The following is a 19,273-nucleotide window of genomic DNA, read 5'->3' as shown; positions in this document are numbered from 1 at the left end:
TGGAATTTTATTTACCCTTAAGCCGTTTAGCGTAAGAGATCGGTAATGTGATAATTTAATAGTTCGGACGATAACGCAAGCAGCAATACCAAACATGTTTATTTATTTATATTTATAAAATGGGGAAAGGGGGGTGATTCAAACTTTTATTAGGGGAGGGGGTTATTTATTAATAAAAAAAACAATTATTTACTTTTTTACTCACATACTAGAAGCCACCCTGGGGGACTTCTAGTATAGCCACACTGATCTCTCATAGAGATTTATGCAGTATAGGTATACTGCATAGATCCATGAGATAGGCACTCTATTGCTTTCGGCTGCTGCAGCCGAATGCAATAGAATGCCGAGCCGGGATCAGCGCCATTATGGCGCAGACCCCGGCCGGACTCAGATGCGGGGATTGCTCCTCCGCGATCACGTCGAGGGGGTGGGGGATACCCCCCACTAGACACCAGGGATGTGGCCAAGCAGCATTTTAAATGCAGCTGTCAGCTTTGACAGCTGCATTTAAAATGATAATTAGCGGGCACGACGGTCGGAACGTGGCCACTAATTGCCACGGTCCCAGCTACAAGCGGCACCCAGGATCGTGGTGGTTCAGAGGGGCTTCGCTGCGCCCCCCCCCCCCTCTGAACTTCCCCACCCGCATGCGGGAAGGGGTTAAACATAATTTTTAAGAATTTTTTTGTGAAGTTTTTTCTAATTTTCCATTTTTCTATCTATATTATAAAATAATCCTCATATCCTGCAGTTTTCCTTCTCACCACTAAAACTAAGCTGAGACTCTCTGTTGTGTCTGTAGTAAATAGAGGAGGCTGATGTAAAGGGATCTGTACAACATTGCAGCAACATGTGACACCAGTAGATTGAGGAGACAATACAGCTTCCTGTGGAATCACCTCTTCACAGGTCACAGAGCATGCTAAGTAATGTTTTACATATATCTCATTGAGACAGTCTGTCTATTATCGTCTATGTCCATTGCTGTAAAGCATATCACTAAATGCTGTTAAGAACAGCTCAGGCAATATGGCAGCCTTCATAACAGTGTACAAAATGTGAAATAAAAAAAATTTAAAGTAGCAGTTCACAAAATTTTTCTATTCTAGAGAATGCATTGTAAAGTATGACTTCCTGCATTCAATCACAGGAGACAGAGAAGGTGTCACAGGAGCATATACTCTGATTGTGGTTCATAGATAGAGAAATTAAAATCCATATTTCATCAGTACTTATTTTATTATCTTTTTTCAACCTATAAATTATAGTTTACAATGTTATAAACGTAAGATAAACAAATGTTGTGAAACAGTGGTAAACTCCTATAGTATAAAGAAGTATTGAGCCCCAGCTCTTAAAGAGAAACTAACAGCAGCTTATTGTAGATGCATCTAACATACTGTTATGTTCCTATAGTGCATGGGATGCTAAGGATGAAGGTAAGTTTCCTTAGGCTGGATTCACACTACGTTTTGCAATCCATTTTTTGCAAGAAACGGATGAAAAAAATGGATGCAACTGGTTTTTTTTTTTATGGACACAAAACGTGGCCGACCCCATTTTTGTGTCCGTCAAAAAAACTGGATCCGTTTTTTTTTTTAGAATGTAAGTCAATGAAAAAACGGATCAAAACGGATGCACACAGTTGCATCTGTTTTTTTCATCAGTTTTCCGCAAAAACAGATTGCAAAAACATAGTGTGAACCCAGCCTTACCTTGATCCTCAGTGCCATTTTTGTTAAAATTGTAGTTTAATCCCTATGCAAATGAGACGGTTTGGTGTCCTGGGGGCGTGGCTGCCAACACACTCTGTGCACTGATCTGCTCTGGCCTTCCTGCCTCCTCCTAATGAATCTGCAGTCATGAGTGCTGAAGTACCCCTCAAATATTCGTTAGGAGAAGTGGACCAGTCGGGGAGGAGGTGGCAATCTCCCCTCCATTGCACCAAATTGTTTCGGTGTCATCTACACCTTTGTTGAGGTGTCTGTATTCTGTGTAACCATGTGAAACCTTGCGTGGTAAAATGGCACTGTACCTGGCTGTTCCTGCAGTCTGAGCTGCTTGTGGCTGGCGATCCGGGTCACAAGATGGCTGCACCAATGTATCTGTGTTATAATGGACTGTATTCATGTGCATACTGCTTTGTTCAATAAAACCCTATTTTTAAAAATCGGATGCCCTAAAAGCTTATGTAGGCGCCATGTTTAGGTTTTCTTAATGCTTTTCTCCATATGGTGTGGTTGAATTTTATAGATAACAAGTGGCCGTTGGATGCTCATCTCTTTTACAGTGGCCACTACAGGGGAAATGTAGTATGCTAGTGACATGAATGATTTTCCATGTAAAACATAGGGTCCTATTCCACGGGCTGAGGAGGGCCCGATCAACAATGTAAACGAGCGGCGATCTGCGAGCGGCGTTTACTGGGCCTATTCCACGGCCCGATGATCGTTGAGCGAGGGCTGCAAGGACATCATTACCGATGTCCTTGCAGCATCATATATTACCTGTCCACGCTTCTTCTCCGCGCTGTCTTCATCCCTGGGTCCCGCGCGCTCTATCTTCAGAATGGCCGGTCAGCTGACAGGCCACACTCAGCCAATCACAGGCCACGGCGGTCCCGGCCTTTGATTGGCTGAGCGCTCCGTCAGCTGACCGGCCATTCTGAAGATAGAGCACGCGGGACCCGGGGATGAAGACAGAGCGGAGAAGAAGCTTGGACAGGTAATGTATGATGCTGCTGCTTGTCAAATCGTCGGTCGCCCGCCGCGCACCACTATTCAACCGTAGTGATGCTCGGTGGGGGAACAATGATTTTAGGTCTGGCCCTAAATGAACGATCAGCCGATGACACGATCATCGCCTGATCGTTCTCTCTATTTCACCGAACGATAACCGGCCGAATGGGGCCAAATGTGGCCGATCCGGCCGATTATCGTTACTGTGGAATAGGGCCCATAGTCAGAACAGTGGATCACAAGCTGCTGTATGTTCCAATGTCTTTGCCCAAGCTCATATAGGGATATGTCAAGCTGAGAATGCTCTTTATGACATCCATAGGCTATGTTCACACAACATCAAAAATATTGAAAAGGCGTCCGATTTTTATATTTAAAAAAACATCCGTTTTTGCCGCGATTTAACTGACTGCAGTGGCAATGCATTGAAGTCAATGAGAAGACAGACGTCCAGTGCACACAATGCATTGAATAACGGATGTTTTTGCCACGGATGTCAAAATAATGAACATGATCATTATTTTCGGATGTCTTTTGCAAACAGCGGACGCTTTTTCTTAGTTGTTCACACACAGTTTTTCTTTTGTCGCCGTTCTTTCTCCGTTTATACTATTAAATTCAATGTACTTTTCAATTAAGCCACACCTAAAGGGCAATCAGTAATCCCAAACTAAAATAATGTGCAAACACCAGTCATTGCACTAAGGGGAGGCCAGACAGCTAAATAACGTCTGCTATTTAAGATTCAAAATGATGGACATCATTTTAAACGGAGATGAAAAAACGTTGTGCGAACATAGCCATATGGTGTATGGAATAGGTTTTTCAAGATAATACAGCCTTTTTAGGAGAACGAAAACACACCTATAATAGATCACGTTTAAAACATTAAGACATACAAAACATGTTTAGCATGATATTTGTTTGCCTTTGAAGAATAATCTTTTCTAGGAATACATACATATTCCATTGCTCATTTGTGTTTGCTCAAGCTCTCTGCTTTAGCTGCAGGTATAATCATAACCGTGTAATAGGATATATGTGCATTCCTGTAAAAGGCCATTATTCACAAGCAATCTTAACAGCACATTTGTGCCACTAAAAATAAACTGTATAACTCAAACCTAAGAGCTTAGTGGAGAAAAGAGGCAGAGGTGAAATGTGTGAAAACACCTCCAGCCATTACAGACTTCTCAACTCCCTTCCTCTACTCCCCTAATAGTGATGCTTACAGGTCCCAGGAAGATCTTCATTAGAAATCTGCCATAGCGTTCTCCAATTGGGAATCCTTTCTCAAAAGAGGTAGAGAGATGTTTCCCTTTTTGCAGTAACCTAAATTGGCAAAAAAGGCATAGGTGTTTGGGACTAAAGCTGGGACTGTAATGATGACAACACAGGTCACATAACCGAAGATTGCAGTGTTGCATGCCTGCATTCCGTGAAGGAAAATTTAGTCACATTGAAATACATCTTGCTGCACTGTGATGCTTGCAACACACTGCAACCTATGTCACAGGCATGTGATCCTAGCCTATAACATATAGCCATCGAGCATTGACAGACATGACGAGAAGGGAACACTGTAAAGTCTTACAAATGCAATGACTAGAAGTCCTAGTTCTCTAACCCCAAAATGTTGACTGTGATTATAACTACTGTAGTCCTACAAACAAATCCATATACCCCCATATACACGACAGAGGCCAAAGATGTGTTGTTTTGACCTCCGATCAGGACGTATGTTCCAGGGTCTGCTGGATGGAATAGCACTAGAAATGAGCGAACCGGGTTCGGGTTAGAGTCCATCCGAACCCGAACTTTCGGCATTTGATTAGCGGTGGCTGATGAACTTGGATAAAGCTCTAAGCTCTAAGGCCAATGACTATATCCATGTTTTCCACATAGCCTTAGGGCTTTATTCAACTTCAGCAGACACCGCTAATCAAATGCCGAAAGTTCCGGTTCGGATGGACTCGAGCATGCTCCAGGTTCGCTCATCTCTAAATAGCACAGATATCCATTCAGGTGGATGCAGTAAAAAAAATAAAAAGTATACCGTGTGGTATGTATGGCTATGTTTATACTATGTTTCAACCAGAACCAGGAATAGAACTGACAGAGCTAAATTATGGACTAGATGGGCTAGATGATCTTTTTGATCCAGCAGTATTCTATATTTCTATAAGGAAATATGTATTTTTAATGGGAAAAGCATATAAAATATTCAGAGCAAGTTGGTAAGTAGAATATATGCATGAATTTATTAACATAGCTGTGTCTTGTGGCTTTTGTTATATAACCTCTAAGCCCATGTCTATTCTTGGCTTTTAGCTTTCAGTTGTTTCAGTTGTTAAAATCTGTGATGTCTATTATGTAATATCCTCTCACTTATACATCTTCACATAACTTCTTCACACATGTGACTCATGAAGTGAGAGCTATAGGCTTAGTGCTTGCTATACTTGTAATGGATACAGGACTATAAATAAAATGAAATCTGCCAGAAGAAATATATGGAAGCAGCATTAGTAATGTTAAAATAGTCTTAAATACCTTCTATGCTCAGGCTAGGTTCACTTCTGCCTGTGCATGACCATCTGTATTCCATCATAGGAACAAACAATATATACTTTAGTGCCAGATCCATTACATTAACTCATTAAATGACAGACCCTGTGACTTATAATGGTTTTCATCCAAGGCCATCATTTTACCAGACAAAAAGCACTGCATGCACCTTCTTTTTTGTCAAGTGGCAGCTCTTTTTTGGTTTTACTAGCTTATGGTCTTTACATAAAGACTACCAACCAAACCAATGACTGGTACATTCTATGGGGAGCATGTCTGTATGGTTATACTGATATGTATAGATGAATACGGGTAAAAGGCAGAAACTAAGCAATTGGTTAATTAGTCATATTTCTATATGGGACATTTATGGTGCGTTTACACAGACAGATTTATCTGACAGATCTTTGAAGGCCAAACCAGGAACAGACTATAAACAGGGATCAGGTCTTAAAGGAAAGACTGGGATCCATCCTCTTTTCAAATCCATTCCTGGATTTGGTTTCCAAAATCTGTCAGATAAATCTGTCAGTGTAAACGCACCCTTATGCAATTGTCCATTAATGTGAATCCACACCTGCAATCCACAGCTATCTCATAATGGAGGACCACCCGGCTCCTTGTGGCCTAATTGTAGCTGCCAGAGGTGGTTAGAAGATGAAACTATCTGAGCTGGCGTTTTTATGCACATTGCGCACACCCATTTCCAGTCTATAGAGATTTTGTAAACTGAGTAAAATAGCCTTTTCTCCTGTCTTTGGCTTCCAAGTTGGTGGGGGCCAGGGGTCCTTGATTTCAAAATAGGAGCAGTTCCCAGAAGTGGGTGTCCTGTGGATATGCCGTACAATTCCATTTAGGAATAAACCTTTTTTTCTAAAATCATGACCCTTGATGAAGAGATATTAAAAGGGAATCTATTATCTTATTTTCTCTTCTTAGCAGCAACCAGAGTATAGACAGTATTAGGAAACTTAGCGTCACTCTGAAATGTAGAAAGCAGCAAGCACTACAGGTGAAGAGTCATGGGGATGCTCCCTGTCTCGTGATTGGTTGACGACCATGATTGTCAAATTTCCCCAACAATTGCTGTTTCATTATTTTAAATTGTTGTGTAACAAATGTCTCTTTGCTTCAGGTCCAGTAGGATACCAGTCAGTATTATGTCATGGGCGCCATTTATAGCATGCATGATGTATGTCTAGTGTACAGCAGGGGGCGCCAACACCCTTTCCACACAGTTCAGGTTCTATTCATTCCAAAGAAGAAATAGGGAAGGGGGAAGGAGGGGCTGGGAATTATTTCCTGAGTTGAGAGCTGTGAGCTGGAATTAGCTTCCGGCTGCTGAGGCTGGTGCTTCTTGCGTGGGGGAGACTGAGAACAGCCTAGCAGTCACCCAGCAGTGTGGATGGAGCATTGACAGCAACCTCAGTCATACAAAGTAAGTGAGCTGGAATGGTTGTGCACTATGACTGCTGGAGAGGAGAGGCTGGGACTCATGGCTGGACTGGACTACATTGTATATGTGAGGATTTGTTAGGCTTGTCACAGATAGAAGGACTCTGGATATAGAAGGCAGTAGTGGGAGCTCTGGTAAGCTGCATGCTACATTGCTGATGTTATGGTGCCTGGCTGGAAATTCACACCATAGTGTCATTTGTTGCAGAATTCATCTCCAGCAGTGACCTCTGTCATTTACAGAATACTAGCCAAGTGCATTATTACAGTGAAAAATAATGTTGCGTATTGGTAGCAAAATGTGTTGATACTTTGAATGTATTGTCTTGTTGTGAACTTTTTACAGTATAAGAATATGTCTGAACTAAATGGTGTCATTATTACGAATATACATACATATACTGTAATGTGTTTGGTTAATAGGCACAAAATTCTGTACGTCTAGATTGTTTATGCTCAGAATGGTCAGATTCAGAGACACGCTTAGCAATATGTATCCAGATGTTGTATAGTGATCGGCTTTCCGTAGCGTGCTATGCATCCTGCTCCAATGGTCTCTCTCCCTCTGACTGCTAAAGCAAGGCTTTGGAAGTAGCTGAGTCTTCAAATGGCAGGAATGTATGGCCTCAGGGCTGGGAGCATGAAAGGAGGACAAGGTTTCTTAAGCAGATCCTCAGTGCTTTAAACATCCAGACCTGCATCTCTCTTCTGAACACCTTTCATGTAGAGATGTGAAAGGCAAGATTAACCCTTGCATCGCAGGCTGTAGACCATCATATCTTGTATGTACAGTTCATCAGTTTAATGACGCTCATATAGAAGTGAATGCTGAGAATGTCCTTGATGGGTGACATCTATGGATGGGCGATGTCATAATGGCAAAGGAAAAATTGAGTAAAATACGATGTATAGGTGCATCTTAGTTACACATGACTAAGAATGCCTACAGCTAATATATATATATATATATATATATATATATATATATATATATATATATATTGGGGCATAGTCTGTCATCCATCATCATGCTGCAGATTCTTTTAGTAGATATGTTGCCTACGTCTATAGAGACATGGATGAAAAAACAGATGAGCCCATGTAACAGGCTGTGATGTATGAGTGCAAAGGGTGACAGTGCCCACTCGGAAAGCCTGTGTTATGGTGTCAGATAATGCATGCATACAGTATGTGAGGCCTCTGGAAAGCCTGGCTCTGGGAGGCAGTGTCACCGCTAGACCCATTTACTGATGACACTTTTGTCTGGTGGCCAGGCGTTTGTGTCTCCAGGGGACTATAGTGCAGAACATACAGCAAAGTCCCTAGTCATTTTCTATATCCCGGATGAGAAAATGATCCAGTGGACAGAGCATTTTCCTGTTTAATTTGTGTTGAATATGCTCAATAGAGACTAAAGACATTTTATATTGATCATTATAGCTATGGTTACCTGTAAGACTTTATGCTCTATCAGAGGTCATATAATGTTTTGCAGATTATTTACTACTAATAATTAGAATTGTGGTTGGTTGTCATTAAGGAAACCTCTATGATATTTTTATATATGGGTACAACTGTATATCCATCCATCAATATACACAGTAATCAGAGACCTACGTCCATATACAGCTTTATTTTGTGAGCTTTACAGTAGTAATGTCTCTAATAAAGCATTGTATATGCTTGGGGAAGATTTTTTTTTTCTTTTGCTATTAGTACTGTAGTAAGAAAAACATGTAGATGCTATATTAGTAGGAGAAGCTATCAAAGCTTTTTCTGTTGAGAGGAAATGTATACAGTATAGTTATAATAGTCCAGTATAGTATGTCACAGTGATGTCTCTGATGCCACAGTAGGTTAGTGCTCAGCACAGCAATGCTAAATGTGACTACAGAAAGCTCTGACGTGTGATGCTACATGCATCTATTAATACATGGACTGAAAAAAATGTATATTTTCTTTACATATCAGAGCAGAAAATGAAAAAAGTAGTGACCAGTTAGACCCATGATCCTTACTGAGGAGACTGCATTTTGGTTACATTTCATGCAATAGATATTTGAGCCAAGGGCAGTCCCTTACAGTAGTGTCAATCTTTACACCTTCGGCTGTTCAGCTGTTGCAGAACCACTTCCCAGCCAACGGCCGATGAAGTTTCTTACCAGCTAGAGAGACGCAGGTTGGTGATCACTGCTTAGATAATATATTGATCATAATTGTTTTAGTTGAGTAGAGGCTAAGGTATCTGGCACACAGAGACCACACAAGCGTACAGCATGGAAGTAGTTACCTGCACATGTAGCAGAACTCCTCTTCTAGCTCCATAATGAAAAAAAAAATGGGTTTTAATACTGGGATAAGTGTTGGTTTTTTCTATTATCTGATTCTTTGGGGGGAAAGTTGCATTGAGGCATTTCTAATGTGGGCTAAATAACTGTAATGTTCTGTCATCAGACTGCATATCATTGCATATTATCCCCGACATAGCAGCAGCATCGCTGGCATTGGGCAGTAGGGGCAGCAGCTCACTGTATGACGTCATCAGTAACCTATAGCATCACATCATATTATTGGCATTGTGGCACTTGGCTAATGGGGAACTTAAAGTTACATTAGTACATTGCAACTTTCACCATTACATGTAGCTTTGTTTCAGACTGTAAATTGATGTTGCATACAGATTTACTCAGTATTATTGCAAAATTTAATCCATACATAATGTAGATTAGGAACATGACATCACATGCTGCTTGGGGGTCAAAGTGCTAAATGTCTGGAAGGTACTTAGATCTACCTTCTTAGATCTACCCCACATTCGGTAATAAATCTAGATTTTTTTTGTGTGTGTTTAAAAGGAAGTTGATGTTTCCCATGTATACCAACACTCCATGTCCATGTAAACCAACACTCACCACCTCCCCCCAGCAGACACAGTGTCTGGGATCAGCAGTCACCAACCACTATTTAACAGTGAATATAAGGAAACGTGAGCAGTACTGAAGAGAGGCTATTTTAGTGATGTATTCAACATGTCACCAACTCTTTTAGATCTACAGCATTTTATTGGATGTGGATGTCAATAGTTAGTGTCAGTGTCTGGCTGCTGTATACATATTTCAGATTTACTGTATGTTGGTTGCAAATAGAGTTGGGTGGGATTAACACTGACGTTATAAGAGAAGACTCAATATGCCCTTATGGGTATTTTCCCTGATCCTACTCCCCCTCCCCTGTGCTTAGGTTAGGTGTCCTTTGGCTGGCTATTGCTGGGGGTCATACTAAATTCGCCTTTATTTGTAACAAAGCTGGAGGGGACATTCCAGGAGTATTGTGGATAACACAGTGGTGGATAACTTTATAGATCATAAAGCCTTTACAAAAGTTTCTTCACATCCTGTCCAAACTAGATTCTCATCCCTTTACAATATAATATAAAAACATTATTAACAAACAAAAATAGATCTTTATTATAGAATTTTCTTCGGAATTGAATACCTCAACTCCCTAAATGTGAAATATTTTTTTCCATTTGTTTCTTAGATTAATAAAGGAAAACAACTCTGCTGCATCTAACCAAACCTAAGTTTCTTACCTTCATCCTCAGCACTGTTTTGCGTACTTTGTAGTTTAATCCACATGCTAATGAGGTGGTTTGGTTCACTGGGGTTGGACTACTGCCGTAAGTGTACTGATCTGCCCCAGGCTGTAGGTCCCTTCTAATGAATATTGGGGCAGCGCTCTGCAGTGACGTCCCTCCGGTGCTCATCACTGCAGGGTGCTGGATAAATATTCATTAGAAGAGTGGGCATGCTGGGGAAGATCTGTGCACTGAGCCTGGTAGTCCTGTCCCAAGTGCACCAAACCACTTCATTAGCATATGGATTAAACTACAAAGTACACGAAAATAGCCCAGAGGATGAGGGTAAGAAACATACTTTCATACTAAAGGGAGATATCAGCAGGACCTTTTAACTATTCTTTCAGACTTGTTTTATAAAATATGTAATAACTGTGGAGTATCTTTTGCTCTAGAGATCTTTAGTGCATAGCATGGGTGGAAATGAAGTGTCACAGGTTATATGTACATACCCCTAGATCAGCGGTTGCGGCCTGTTTCTCTGTCACATAGAGAAGTTCCTAAATGGCATACGGACAAGGGAAAAGCCCTACTGAGTGACAACCCATATTGCTGCCAAAAAAACTTCCATAGGGATTATAACTAGAGATGAGGATGAGCAAATGCTATGGCTGTATCCATGTTTTCCAGGCAGTCCTTAGGCTTATCCAGCCTCACAGAGCCGCCAGCCGGCGGGATTCAAACGGCGATCAGTTTTGCTTTGTAAAAAGCAAAACAAAGCTGCTTCGCTCATCTCTAGTTGTCACCCACTTGATAGTAACAAGGGTTTACACTCTAATCTATCTAATTACAAATGGAAAGTAGTAGAATAGAGAAAGTAGAAGACATCTGGTCATTTTTTTCTTTAGCTCAAGAGAAAAGCTCTTTAAAAAATGTCACACATGGTATGACCTAGATTCTTGTATGGCGTGGCAAAGTTTGCTTCTCTTTCCATTTTGGACGCAATATTTTATTCCAACAGGAAATTATTGGGAGTTTTGGAGAAAGCAGACTAATAGCATACATCCACAAAGATACACACAACTTGTACTCGTTGCTGGGAACTATACATATAACTGATATTACATTCTAAAGGATTTTTCCTTCCCCCCTAATGATATTATTCCATAGTGTCACAGTATAAAGCTATTTAATAACGCATTACCTCACTGCTCAGAGCAGGACTGGAACACTGAAGTCAGGAGACCGTCTCAGAAATGTAGCCGGCAGTGGAGTCGTCTCTTATGGAGGAAGGGGAGCTCGGAGATCTGTGAAACAACATTTAATGCTGGCAGGAGACATAAGATGCCTTACATATCTGTCTTGCTGGAAGCTCCTATTCATAGGAAGCAGTACAATATATTATGAAGAGAATAGGTTTTTTTTTTTATAGGAATTAGTCCACGCATGAGTTGTGTACTTGTACATATGAAGTTTGCTTTCATTTCCAAAATAATAGAGGAACAGGATCCTAAAATGTTGTACTGTCTGAAAGTCTAGACCCTTATTTATGTACAATGATAAAGTATCTGTTCCCAAGTTTTGCCTTTGAATAAAGAAGTTCATGTTGAAACCAATCACATTGTGTCCCCTCTGCAGGGAGCCATTGAGGTGCTAGGGAGATCTCATCTGCCTCACGCCCCTAATCTTCCCATCTTCTTTCTCTCTACAGAGATATCTGATTATGTGCCAGTGATGCCTTTAAAGGGGTAGTACGGCGCTAAACAATTATTCACTAAATAACACACATTACAAAGTTATACAACTTTGTAATGTTTGTTATGTATGTGAATGGCCCCCTTCCCCCCGGAAGTGTGATGTACTATACTCACCTGATTCGTGTCGACCCCCATCCGCCATCTTGGGACAATGATGTCATCTTCGGGCGGCCAGCCGAACCGCTCCATCCGTCCCTCATGCCGGCCCCCCTCTGCCGCTTCACCTGCTGCTCAGCCGCGATTGGCTGAGAATAACGGTACTCAGCCAATCGCGGCTCAGCACAGTTATGACGCGGCAGAGGAGGGCCGGCATGAGGGAAGGATGGAGCGGTTTGGCCGGCCGCCGGAAGATGACATCATTGTCCCAAGATGGCGGACGGGGGTCGACACGAATCAGGTGAGTGGGTGGGGGGAAACACGGGGAAGGGGGCCATTCACATACATAACATATATTACAAAGTTGTATAGCTTTGTAATGTGTGTTATTTTGTGAATAATTGTTTAGCGCCGCACTACCCCTTTAAGTGCCCTTGTACTGTTTTTGTCCTTTTCATAAGGGATGCTTGGCCTATAAATAAAAGGTAATATATTACATAATTGTAGTGGGGGTTGATCACAGTTGGACACTGGTGAGGATAAACCTGTAGATATCAAATACCTGACTGGTATATAGGAAAGAGAGAGAGAGGCATATTGATACCAGGGGGAATGCAGCCCTCTAATGCTTACTGCTAACTGATCCGAGTAACGGCGATTACATAATATTAATACAATTTGTTTATATGTAAAGTGCTGCGGAATCAGTCAGCACTATACAAATAAAAGCATTATTATTATTTATATTATATAGCACTAACCTATCCCAGACCACTTTACAATTTTGGGGATCACAGGGATGGAAAGCAGGAAACCTTATGGTACACTGATTGAGCGCTGGGTATACAGAGACAGGCAGGGAGTCTTTATCACAGCTTATACGCTGTGATAAAGACGGAAACGTTGAAACGCGTTGCTGTGCACGCTCTTTTTTAGTGGATGTATTTCGTATTTGCAACAAATAAAGGATCATTATATTTGGATACAGAGTGCCATGGATTTTTTCTCCACATTGGACTGTTTACAGTAATATACTCTCTAGAGAGTCTGACTATTACTGACAGCCGGCTTTCCTCTCCTGCAGCTGCACAATTTTTAAGCCATTGCAGAAATTCAGGAATATCTATGGAGAGTCCCCTGTGGACTGGTTAGACATTCAGGGAATTTGGCAGTCCTCAAGTGATTAAAGGGGTTTTGCTGCTTCCTGCCAATCTGCGCTTATCTTGTGGCAACAATGACCTGGTCTCGTACCTATGATACTGCCGCAGCTGGTCACTGGCCTCAGCAATGTATGGCATGTCACTGTTGCAATAGGGTAAACCGACTGATGGAGACCACTGGAGCAGCTGTGCGTTATCATATGATATCTATTTTTTACTCCTGTATACTCAATGGGGGAGATTTATTTTAAAGGGTGTAAAATTTAGACTGGTGCAAACTGCCCACAGCAACCAATCACAGCTCCCCTTTCCTTTCACCAGAGCTGGAAGCTGAGCTGTGATTGGTTGCTGTGGGCAGTTTGCACCAGTCTAAATTTTACACCCTTTGATAAATCTCCCCCAATGTTCTTTAAAACTTCCATTTAATTTCACACTTTCAAAGCAAATAAAAAATAAATCTGGACAAAAATGTCCCTAACATTTTAATGCTATGCATAACAGCACATTTTCCTATGCCCTATCCTGCATACATGAGACACACACTGTATACACTATGAGGCACATTTATCAAATGCATACGCCACGGGAAAGGCTTAATAAATGTCCCCTCATGTGATTACATGTTGTATGGGATGGTGGTGTTGGGTTCTCTTCATACTTTCATGCATATCATACTCTTGTATATTCCTTTTTGTAATGCATCTCTAGAAAATTCATATATGGGTCCAAGCTTAAAGGGAATCTGTCACTAGGTTTATGCTGCCTTAAATAAGGTCAGCATAAACTAGTGACAGAAATGCTAAACAGATTGATGTATTTCTTACATTATTTTGAAAAAACACAAAGACAGAAGCGTGGCGCCTTCTAGTGCAGTAATTAAGGTCAGCTCAAAATAAGCAGAAGAGGTGAAATGAGTGTATGCTCACCTGTAAAGGTTGTGCATATGTAGGCTCAATATAACACCGCAGCCGGCTACAGGTGCCTCACAGATAAACCGGGAGGTGAAGACAGTAGCAGTAGAGCGAATTTCCAGCAGCAACCAACTGGGACAGGAAAGAACCTTCCAAACGAGCCTGGCGCAGGTGTAGGCAGGGCCGTATTTACCACTAGGCACCCGTGGTCTGGTGCCTAGGGCAGCACCTTGCAGGGGGGCAGCACCAGGGAGCAGGGGGAAGGAAACAACTTTTTTTTGTTTTTATTTTTTTAATCTTACACCTCCTGTTCAGACTTGCCAGTAAATCTGGTGTTTTTTTAAGGGGGTAAGGGGGAGGTATGATCAGGTCTGATGTGGCAGTGTTGTTCAGGTCTGTTTTGGCTTTGACATCTGGAGCTATTACCTACCAATCCTGTGGTGAGAATACCTTCAGACAACATGCAGATGGCTCTAATAATTGATTCAATGTGGAAATGTATGTTTTAAGCAGTTAAAAACCATGAAAATGCGATTAAGATAATGTTTCTACATGTAGAGAGATGCATGTGGCTGAAACCACGTTTCCCCACGCTCCGCAAGATGGAGGCGTCTTCAGGTTTAGTGCCTAGGGCAGCAGTAGCTGTTAATATGGCCCTGGGTGTAGGGAAATCCAGTATATCATACACCACCAAGGAGAATCACCAAGCAGTATAATATCATAAAAAGCGGTATTTATTAACAGACGCAATGCGTTTTGGCTCACAAATAAGATAGAGCCTTCCTCAGGAATGTGTATACAGCAACACTGACACACTTAAATACTCACAATATTTAAGAGCATTTAAGTGTGTCAGTGTTGTTGTATACACATTCCTGAGGAAGGCTCTATCTTATTTGTGAGCTGAAACGTGTTGCGTCTGTTAATAAATACCGCTTGTTATGATATTATACCGCTTGGAGCTTCTCCTTGGTGGTGTATGATATACTGGATTTCCCTACACCTGCGCCAGGCTCGTTTGGAAGGTTCTTTCCTGTCCCAGTTGGTTGCTGCTGGGAATTCGCTCTACTGCTACTTACATTATTTTGTTCATCTTTCTCCTAATAATTAGAAAATAGGATTCTCCCCCACCCTCCAGCTGCTGAGGGACAGTTGCTGCCTTTACACAGCATGGATAGATAACTGCCAATCAGCAGCTGGTGGGCACAGTTTTCTGGTGCTCATGAATGTCCAGGACTACTGAGCATACACACATATTGGAGAGGACTACTTATTGTCCATGTTATTACTTACATGGCTATAATACCAATGTAAGTGATACATGATTCTGTTCAGCTTCTCTCTCATTAGTTTACACTACCCTTCGATAGGATAGCCTAAACCTACTGAAAGAGTCTCTTTAAAGTACAAGTTCATCTTTTGCAAATATGTGTGTATTAGGGAACTGAATACGAACACCTACAGGTCTCTCCTTTTGGCTGTGAAAGTCATTCACAAAACCCAGGCCCAGCAATGATTTTGCCTATAGGGTAATTGGAAAGCCACAGAGAAATTTACTTTCTAATCACATAATCCTAATCTGCTATATACAAGGAAGCCATAGGCACTCCAGGTGCTCAGCGCACTATTTGATAATTTTTCTCGACCTAGATACAGCGCTTCCCCTGTGCCTACATAATAAGGCATCCTGTAGAACAAGTGCAATTTATTTTATTTGTATGTATTTATGCATCTGTATGCCTCCAGAAATATAGGATGGCCCCATGTAGTATTCTAAGCACTGTATTATGGCTCTGTATAACTGTGAGATTAATGGAGATGAAATGCAGCCATATGCAAGAGGCCTAACATTGTGGCTTCCCGGATCTATAGTCAGGTAATTCTACTTAGTATAAATTAGGGTCCTGTGATTCCTTAATACACAAGAATAGATTGACTAAGAAAAGATCAGTTCATAAACAGACATAATAATCATTTACATATGTTGTATGTTCCTAATGGGATTCACAGCTATTCTTTTTTCAGTATTAATTCTGCATATAACACGACAAGCTGAATGGAAGACTGTCTGATTAACTAAATAGCTCTACTTTATTCTACATTGGTTTCATTGATCAAACCTACTTTGTAAATTAAAATGAATATATTTTTATTCTTATAAAATGTCTAGTTATCTTAGCAATAGTTATGGTTTGGCAGTACATTAGTAACTGGTACAATATAATATATCTCTGAAATATTATAGATTATCATACTCATGGTTGTTTGTTATCACCTTTTATAAGGTTGGCTGTTATATGTAGGCCGTTTAGCAGGGACTTGATCCATCAGAGGTTTCCCACACCATAAATCATTACTGTCTCATGTTCTTTGAACTTTTGTACTATGCTTTTTCATTGTATTCCCCCTTTCATGCTTATATGTCATGTTATGTAAGATTATATGATTGTATTCATACCCTGCTATATTAAGTTTAGCTCTGATCAGTAATATCAGAAAGCCATCAGCAAGGGTTAGGCAGGCAAAATGAGCCTCAGACCAGGAGCCCTGGAGGGACCCTTTACAACTTCATCAATCTTGGTGTCACAGAAGCTCCACCTTTAACCCCTAGTGCATGTTGGCATTGACATCATTGATTCAAATGTCTATTTTAATTTTAGCTTAGACTTTGCAATCTGTGTTGTCACTCCATGGTGTAGATACAAATTATTAATAGTCATATATACACAGAATGACCACTTTTAATAGAGACTCCTGCCCCTTCATGAGTGGAGCTTACCTGTATAGAAATCAGATGTGATGCTGGAGTGCAGCATACAATCAAGTGAGCAAGTTCTCTGTGGATCGATTTCAAAGCTAATCCAAATTACATTGGGAGTAATGTAAGCGACTTCAAACAAGGCCTGGTGGTTGGTGCTAGACTAGTCAGGTCCTGTGATGCAAGGGCTGCCAACCTTGTGGGGTACTGTGTGGATAGTATACTAAGAAAGAGGTAATTGAGAAATAACATCCAGTGAATGGGATTAATGGAAGGGGTCAAAGGAGGATCTCAGGAATCATTGTGACAAATGAGGGTGTGCAGTCAAGGAGATTTCAGCTAAATATATCACTGGTGCTCATAGTAATGCATAACTTGTCCCATAGAACAGATAGGTTATATTAGCAGATGATCAGTTCCATTGCTGCCTAAGGTAAACACAAAGGCAGGACTCTAGTGGGCAAAAGATTGAAAAATTGAACCTGAGAAGTGGAAAAATGTTGCCTGGTCAGATGCAGAGTTCTTTGCACCATGCTGATGGGAAGGGACAGCCCTTACTGTCAGATGTAAGTAATTCAGGCAGAATGAGGTAGGTTAATGCTATGTTTTTTTTTTCCTTCTTGGCACACCCTGGGTTCTCTGATTCCTGGGGATGGACAGCTCATCTAAACATTGTGGCCAACCAAGTTCATGTTTGCATTGAATACCTGCTTTCTAAGCCTTCCAATTTTCCAGATCTTAGTTCTATGGAACATGTATTGGACGAAGTAGAGTGGGCGTATCAGAATATGTAATACCTCCATGTATAATTCGAGGCAACTGCCTATTCTGTTTGCAGGGGCCAAGATTTCTCTACCTGGTGGGATCTATACCATAATGAAATGCTGTGGTTCTGAAGGACAAAGGAGGCCCAGTGTATTATTTGATTGTTTTTTCTACTGTGTGCCACATTTACTCTTCTAAACCATTTTAGTACCAAAAGCAATAACTATGTCTAAATTCTCCAGTTTTCAATGTTGAGGTGCTTTGCTATATTTGGATACGGAAAATGATTTGTATCTTACTTCTATATCCTACCATCCTATCCTACTGTTCTTTTTGAAAGGAGGGTTTCCTTCTGATTACCATTGACACTCTAATGATAATTGGATTGTGATCATTTTACACATTGACATATTGATTAGATTGGGAAGATCTCATTATTGTGATCACAACCACAGATCAGGGTGTTCAGGTTTCTGGACTTTTGTACAGAATTCTGCCTTTTTCTTGCTTTTAAAGAAATATCACAAACCATTGTATACATACAACAATTAAAACATTAATATATATGAATATAAAAAGATCATAAATATTTGTAGTGTATCTGCTTCAGTCCTGTTGTTGATAGATGTTGGTAATCTCCCAGAACAATTCTAATTATCAATTATTTTTTTTTAATGACATTTTTCTATGTGATGTTCTTGTTGCATACACGTAATTGTCCTATGTTGTCCTATGTCCATTGCAAGCTTGCCATCAAATTGATCATACATTCATACATTAAAGGTGGCCGTACCTGAACAGTAATCCAGTAGCTCTTTATTGTATATGGCTTGCATTTTTGTTAATGCATTGACCTTATATATCCCCATGTGCTAATGATGTGGGTTCTTTATATATCATAATATTTGCTTTTATGAGCCCCACACCATAAGTTGGCCATACATCTTAAGGTCCCATACACCTTATACTATTGTCGACTCTACCCACCACTCATGGGCTTTCCTGACTGACCACAGACAGATGATGTAGGTGGATTTAGGGCGTGGTCATGATGGAAAATCACTGTCCCACCCCTTTTCTAAAGTAGATATAAACCACAACCAGAGCAGCCCATGGATCCTAGCAGGACCATCCAATTTTCTTGCTGGGGGGGGAGGGAGGAGATTGAGCTTTTGGTTTGTAAGGTGCAAGTCATTTTTTTTCTAGGGAGATAAACTGACGCCAGAGGAGTAATCGCCAGCTTACTCCTTATATAGAGCGTGTATGCTTGGATGAGCTGAGTGTGTAAATACAGTATATGGGGAGATAGGCGAATTATGTCTTCAATAACTTATCACTCTAAAAAATATTCAATGTTACAAATTTGTGGTGGAGAATGTAATGCTGAGTTGTCTTCAGAAATAATACTACACATGATGGGCTCAGTATTGAAATGTTGGTAAAATGTTGGCAGTAATCCAATGTGCAGTATGGTTTCCAGTAGCA

At 40.8% G+C, this 19,273-nt stretch overlaps 1 protein-coding gene across 5 annotated transcripts in view; it reads left to right on the top strand.

The window, feature by feature from the left end:
* The first annotated feature begins 6,655 nt into the window (after positions 1–6,655).
* APBB2 (amyloid beta precursor protein binding family B member 2) overlaps positions 6,656–19,273 on the top strand; it is a 237,417-nt gene continuing 224,799 nt past the window's right edge. For 4 of the 5 annotated variants that reach the window (XM_069977565.1, XM_069977564.1, XM_069977563.1 and 1 more), the window contains exon 1: positions 6,656–6,747. The gene's annotated coding sequence lies outside the window, so the exon portion shown is untranslated. The other variant, XM_069977562.1, reaches the window with a different exon arrangement.

The sequence above is a fragment of the Dendropsophus ebraccatus genome, chromosome 7, assembly GCF_027789765.1.
Source record: "Dendropsophus ebraccatus isolate aDenEbr1 chromosome 7, aDenEbr1.pat, whole genome shotgun sequence".
Classification (NCBI taxonomy): domain Eukaryota; kingdom Metazoa; phylum Chordata; class Amphibia; order Anura; family Hylidae; genus Dendropsophus; species Dendropsophus ebraccatus.
This window is presented reverse-complemented; position numbering and strand designations above follow the sequence as displayed.